Genomic DNA, 7,839 nt, shown 5'->3' on the forward strand with positions numbered 1-7,839 from the left:
CCAGCCCCTATATAGGATTTTTGAAGCAATGTTGGAATACCTGCAAAAGAATATATGAAATTAGATAGCAGTTGCTGTAGATTGGATGCCCCCCACCCCCACTCCACCACCTGCCCCAACCTCATTGAGGCTTAATCCTCATTGTAACTGGTGAGGGTGGGAAATCCTATTATGGTAATTGAAAGATGGGGCCTTGAAGAGGTGATTAGATTGTAGGACTGTGCCATAGTGAATGGATTAATAATGGTGGTCAGGGGCGTGGTTCTGAGGGCTTTAAAAGGAGAGTGCATGAGGAGGGTGGTCTCTCTCTGCTCCACCATTTTTACAGTGTGATACTCTGCCATCACTGTCACCATCACCAAGGCTCTCACCAGACGTGTTCCCTGGACTTTGGGCTTCCCAGCCTCAGAAACTGTAAGCAATAAATTTCATTTTCTTATAAATCATCCAGTTCTGGGTATTTTTTTAAATGAGCAACAGAAACAGACTAATACAGTGGTAATGGTTGCACAACCTTGTGAATATACGAAGACCCACTGAATTGGGCACTTTGAAGTGGCAAATTATATGGTGAAAGTTAATGGTGAATTATATCTTAATAAAAATTAACTTTAAAAAAAAAATTTTTTTTTCTTTTTAGTGGTTGGCCAGTACGGGGATCCAAACCCCTGACCTTGATGTTATAACACCATGCTCTAACCACTTAGCTAACTGGTCAGGCCCCCCCAAAAATATTAAGCACATGTGTGCTGGAGGTGTTCGATTTGCCCCAGCAGCTCACCTGCAGATTACGTCAACCGACTTCCTCAAACTTTGGCTTCTTTTTAGGTTGGGTTCTACCAATGGGAGGCACCAGCAGATCAGAGAAAGACCAGGGTCTCACCCCAAAGGCCTCCACTGAATTGTGTCCAAGATTTCCTTGCTTTTTAAAAAATTCCCTTAACTATATTATTTTATATATTTATTATTTTGGCAGCTGGTCAGTATGTGGAACCAAACCCTTGACCTTGGTGTTACAAGGCTGTGCTCTAACCAACTGAGCTAACAGACCAGCCCAACTAAATTATTTTAAAGGAAAAACTTATCTCCCTGCTGAGAAGTCATCATCATCATCCTAAGTAGAAGCTGTACTCACTATTTATTTGCAGGTGAGATGTACAGTGGGGAGTGGCGGATTTGGTGGGGGGACGTGATTGAACCTGGGGCTTTAGCTGCTGTCCTGCACCCCCATCTTGTTCCTCTCTATTCTCCAAGGTTGATGATGCCATAAGCCCCCAGCATCCATCCCATAAATTGCTTTGCTGCTCAAAGCACCCTGAGTCGGTTTCTGTTGCATGTAAGAAAGAATCATCATAACTGCAAATGGCAACTATAAAAACAAATGCATGGTTAGAGCACGGTGTTGATAACACCAAGGTCAAGGGTTTGGGTCCACATACTGGCCAGCCACCAAAAAAACATTTTTTTTTTTGCAGTGGGGGTGGGGAGTGGGAGGGAGCTACTATTAAATTGTAGCCTGATGCTATTGCAGACCAATGGAGATCAGCCAACTTTCAAAAGCAGTTAGAGACACGCCACCCTTTAGCTCTTGACTTCTATACTTATGCATCCTTCCCCCAGTCTTCCCCATCTTTGCAAAGATAAGTCTAGTTACTCAGGCCAAAATTCTTGGAGTCACTTCAAGTTCCTCTCTCTCATACCTCGCAGCAAATCTAATAATCCTCACAGGTATGTTCCCTTGACCTACAAAATATATTCATCACCAACCACTTCTCAACACCTTCCCGGCCCCTCACCTGGTCCAGCCAACATCGCTTCTCACCTGGTGTGTTGCACCAGCTCCTACCTCTCATGTCCCTCATTCTGCATCTGCCCCCCTACAATCCATTCTCTTCACAACAGCCCAGAGAATCCTTTATAAAATCTTTTGAATAGGTAAAGCATTCACAATGTTTAAAATAAAGGGGGGGGATATTTATTTTTCTTTTGTTTTGGTTTTGTTTTTGTTTTGGCAGCTGTCTGGTAAGGGATCTGAACCCTTGACCCTGGTGTTATAACACCACACTCTAACCAGCTGAGCTACCTGGCTGGCCCTGGAGGACATATTTTTAAAAAATCAATTCTCCTATCTCCCCCTTTACTTCAACTGTCCACTTCTTGACACCTCACCCCCACCTGTTATAACCTGACTGGGTTTTCTATCCAGATTGTTATGATTATACCAGAAAAAAAAAAAAAAACCTGATGACTTGATAAACAAACATACGGTGGAATATGATTCAGCCCTAAATAGGAAGGGAATTCTGACACATGCTACAACATGAATGAACCTTGAGGACATTATGCTAATTGAAATAAGCCAGACACAAAAGGACAAATACTGTATGATTCCACCCATAGGAGGTCCCTAGAGTCGTCAGATCCACAGAGACAGAAAGTAGAATGGGGGGTGCCAGGGGCTTGGGAGGGAGATAGGGTGTGAGTGTTTAATGGGGACAGAGTTTCAGTTTGGGAACTTGAGAAACTTCTGGAGATGATGGTGGTGATGGCCGCACAGCAATGTGAATAAACTTAACACCACTGAACTGTACACTTAAAAATGGTTAAGATGGTAAATTTTGTTATATACATTTTATCACAATTTTTAAAATAAACAGTATTTTAGTGAAAAAAACTGCATTTGTACTTCTTAAAAAACTTTTTCACTGAAAGTAGCATCCTATACACATGGATGTAAGCTTCAGCTCTGTCCTTGAATAATATACCTTGGAGGATATTTTGTATTAGCCCAAGCAGATGTCTTCATTCTTTTGCAGATCTGCAATATATTCCATTGTGTAGATGAACAGTAATTTATGCAACTCATCCTCTACTGATAGATCTTTGAGCTCTCTCCAATTTTTTGCTGTTATATAAATGGTTGCAATGAATAACCATGTGTGTGCATACATCATTTCAAACATGTGCAAGTGTTTCTGCCATGAGATTACTTGGCCAAATAATCTGAGCATTTGTAATTGTTATGAATATTATCAAGTTCATCTTTATCCTAGATGACCAGTGTGCACACATTAGCTTCATAGCTTCCCCACAACTTCACCATGCAATGTGTTAGCAGTCTTCTGAATTTATGCCAATCTGATGGATAAAAATTGATATATCATATTTAACTTATCTTTCTCTAATTATGAGTGAGGCCAAATGTCTTTTCCTATGTTAAAGAACCTTTTGTGTTTCATTTTTTGTAGATATTCTGATCACACCTTCGCCCACTTTTTTCCCTATTGGATTGTTGATATTTTTATTGTTAATTCCTAGTAACTCTTTACATATTAAGATTAGGAAGTCTGCTATGAAGGGCAAAAATTTTTCCCAATTTGCTTTTTATTTTTTGAACTGTTCTGTAGTGGTTGTTGGCCTTAATGTTTATGTTGTAGAATCATTAGTCTTTTTAATTATTGTTATTTTTTTACTTTTGGATTTCAAGCCATAATAAGAAAAGATATATCCAGACTGATTCTGTTAAAACAGAAAGATAATGTCACTCCTCTTTTCAAAACTCTTCAGTGGCTTCCTGTCTTATTTAGATTCAAATCCATAACTACAAGACCTCCTGGGTGATCTGACCACTGAATATCCATCACTGAATGTCTCCTACTTTCTTTCCATCTCCCACTCCATTCCAGCCACACTGACCTCCAACACTGACTGTTTCTTAAACACTCCACGCACACTCCAACCTCAGGGCCTTCGCACTTACTCTTCCCTCTGCCTAGAATGCTTTTTCCAAATAGCCACATGGCTCCCTCCTTCACCTTCCTCAGGTTTTCAAATGTCACCTCCTCAGAGAGGCCTCCCTGATCACCGCAAGATAGCACCCTGTCACTCTATCCCCTTAACCTGCTTTATTTCCCAACATCCAGACTTTACTACACTTGTTTCTTGTCTGTCTCCACCCACCAGAATGTCAGCTCGATGGGGGAAGGGATTGTTATCTGCTTGCTCACAGCCACATCACTGGTCCCTACAACAGAAGGTGGCCCAGGGTAGGCACTCAATAAACATCTAAGTGAATGAATGAGTGGGTGAATTAATGTGCCAGAAAGAGACTGTCTCCTTGACCTAACAAGAAGGATGTATTTCTTTTTCTTTTTCTGAGTTATTTTTGTTTTGTTTTTGCATTGTTTTTTGTTTGTTTTTCTAAGAAGGAATTTTTTTTTTTCCTGGAGGCTGGCCAGTACCGGGATCTGAGCCTTTGACCTTGGTGTTGTAACACAGCACTGTAACCAACTGATATGACAAGCCAGCCCCTCTAAGGAGGATTTAAAGACCTTTTCAGCTCCACAAACCACGATGCTCCCTTTCTCTTCCATTACTTTGCACAGGCTACTTCCTCTCCCTGAAAGAGAACCACCTTCTCTCTCCCACCCCTAACCCTTCACCTGACTACTCTTACTTCACGCAGACTTTCTGCTCTCAGCCTAAATACCACTTCCTCCAGGAAGCCTTCCTTGACTTCCCCGGGCTAGATGGATTAGGAGGTTCCTCTGGGCCCCTATAGCTGCTTATTTAAGGGTAGCTTTTCCTGACCAAGTTGTGAGCTCTGTGGGGAGGACATTACTCTAATTCCACAGTACTTCTAGACCCGGAAGTTATCAATACTAGATAATCAACCTCAAATGTGGCTGCTGAATTACTCTTCCTCTCTCTTAGCAACAGGCTTCTCCTGAGAGTTCTCACTGCCAGCAAAGACCCCCTTGGGCCAGGAGGTATGTCATGCCCACAGGGACCAGGAAGCAAGTCCAGGTTCTGAAGCCTAGGAGGAAACAAAAGCCCTTGGGAGACCGAGAAATGGCCAGAGAAGCCTGGGTGGGGACAGGGAGTGACCAAGCCTGGCAGTACAATGCACCTTTACCTGGACAAGAAACAGCGCCTCTCTGAGCCTCAGTTTCCTCATCCGTGAAATGGAAGAGCTGCTGGAGTGGAAAGTCCCTACTAAGAACGGAGTATGTGTTTAATAAATGATAGCCATTAATCATGTTGATATTAGTAACATTCCTTGGCCTCCTGGGTCCCGTCCTGCCTTTCCTGGGTAGCCCTGGGCTCAAAACCCTGGGGGAAAGGGTAAAACCGGAGGCCACACATCTCTACAATGACACATCCCTGCAAGTCTGCTCCTCCCACCCGCGCCTCGTCGGTGCAAACCCACGGTCCCAGGGAGGGGAAGGCGGGCGGAATCCGAGCGGCAGCAGCAGCTGCTCTGGGAGGGCGGCCAACCTTCCCGCCCTGCACCGCCGGCATTCCTGCGGGAGGAGCCCAGCGCTGCTCCCCGGCGGGCCGGAGGTCGCTGGCGCCCTCTCGTGGCCAAGTGCAAAATGCCAAGTGGCCTTAGCCACTAACAGCGAGTCCGTGCCAGGCCGCAGCTAGGAGCCCTGGAGCCCATAGCGACTCTCACGACCTCCTACTCTCGATGGACTCCCTCTTCAATCCGGATTCGTGAGCTCAGATCTATGATTAAACTTGCTGTGTGACCTCGGGTAAGTCGCTCAACCTCCCTGTGCCTCCGTTCTTAGCCTCAGTTTTTTCATCTGCAACATGGGCCAGTAATGATCCTTATTTTATTAGATTGCTAAGAGGATTAAAAGAGACAGTTCAGGCGAACGTGGCCACAGTAAAAATATCCACTCCGCAAGCATAGGTATTTCTGTCCTGTTCACTGCTGCGTCCCCAATGCCTACAACAAGACAGGGCATACAGTAGGTACTCAATACACAGTTATTGAACAAATGTTTATCATTTTATTTGAGGAGACCTGGGGTTAGGGTGGAGGAGAAGAGGATAAATTGTCAAATGTGAACTATTATTATTCATTTACTCTGCACCTGCTTACAACGTCATCCATTTACTCACACAAGGCTATACCCCAAAAGATCCCCCCGTTGTTTCTGATGATTCCCTCCTCTCCTGCTGCTCATTGCTACCTTTATTGGTCCGTTTTCTGTTGCTTACAACTGAATATCTGAAACTGAACACCTGAATTTCATTATAAAGAAATGAAATTTATTTCTTACAGTTTCGGAGGCTGGGAAGTCCACGGAGGTCCAGGAGGTGCATCTGGTGAGGACTTTCTTCTGGGTGGGAACCTCTACAGGGTCCCGTGGTGACCAGGGTGTCACATGGAAGAGTGGGCTCAGCAAGAGAGAGCTAAGCTTCTCACTTGCTCTCCTTTTAAAGCCATCAGAACCACGCCCTTTACTCCACAAATGAATCAATCCACTCACGGGGGCACAGCCCTCACAATCTGATCACCTCCAAAAGGACCCATCTTTCGAATACTGTAATTGGATTTTCCACCCTCTTAACACCGTTACCATAGGGGTCATGTTTCCAACACATGAACTTTTGGGGGTTACATTTAACCCACAACAATACCCAAGGGCAATTTTTCCCTTCCTGGGCCCACCCCAAAGTCAAAACAAAAACTCAGGGAGCCACAGGCCAGAGCATGCTTCTCAAGGGCTTGGCTGATGGCGAGAGGGGGAGAGGAGGAGAGGCAGAGGATGGTTGACAAACACAAACTTGCGGCCAGACAAGAGGAGTAAGATCTATTATTCTATGGAGCTTTTAGGTGACCATAGTTAACAATACTGTATTGTATACTTTCAAATAGCTAAAAGAGAGTACTTCAGATATTCCCAACACAAAGAAATGATAAATATTTGAGTTGATGGATATGCTAATTACTCTGATTAGATCTTTATACATTGTGTGCATGTATCAAAATTTATGGGGTACAAATAAAATATGTACCCCATAAATATGTACAGTTATGATGTGTTGATTGAAAAATAATACAAAAAAATTTTTTTTAATTTGAAAAGCTCTGATGGTTCTACCTGGCAAGGATTCCCATTCTGAAGACAGAGACACTGCTTCTTGGCAGAAGAGGGAGCAGGCTGAGGATAGAGCCCCTGACACCTTTGGATAATCCCCTGCACACCTGAGAGTCATGCCCCCAACAGAGGGGGGGATGTGAACACCTGGTGAAGGGAAAAGCTCATCCTCAGCTAAGGGAGAACTGAGCAAAACTGGTGGAGATTCCCTGAGTGCCTGGAACAGTAAATGGATACCAACGTTGTAGAACTTTCCAAAGTAATTCAGACCTGCTTCCCCCAGCCAGGCTTTAATTTGATTCTTTGTTTCATAGGACATAGACTTAAGAGGATGACCTGGAGCCTCACTGCTGCCCAGCTGCCTGACATGGGGCAAGAGGCTCACCCTCTTGGTGCCTCAGTTTCCTCATCTGTCCAATGGGTGCTAATTTTTACTTCCGCGTGGCTGTGAGACTTCTGGGAGTGTGCAAAGAGCACGTAGAACAGTGTTTGGCACACAGTAGGTGCTCATCAAATGCCCGAAGAATAAATGACTAGATTCTACCTACCTCTTTTGTTTCTAACACACTTGGTTTCCAACCCTCTACAAAGATGGGGTCTGCAAAGTGGGCATATGCTGAGCCCCAGTTCACAGGAGGCTGTGGGGTTTAAGGAGAAGGTTCACCTTAGGCCCTCAGTAAGTAAGTTTGCAGCAAGTGTCCACTGCACATGGGCAGGGATTTTGTGTGCTGTGTTCACAGCTGTTTCCCCAAAGCACTAAGGAGGGCCAGGTTGGTAGCAAATGCTTAATGAATCTTTGTTGGGTAAGTGTATATTATCATTGTTTTGGGGGATCAGGGGCCCTCCAATAGGTAAGACTCCCCAAGCTGGCAGGATAAACTTCATTGTAGGGGGAAGACTCAGAAAGATGTGTCTGCAACCCCAACTGCTTCTGAAAGGCAGACAC

Source organism: Cynocephalus volans, chromosome 10 (genome assembly GCF_027409185.1).
Source record: "Cynocephalus volans isolate mCynVol1 chromosome 10, mCynVol1.pri, whole genome shotgun sequence".
Classification (NCBI taxonomy): Eukaryota; Metazoa; Chordata; class Mammalia; order Dermoptera; family Cynocephalidae; genus Cynocephalus; species Cynocephalus volans.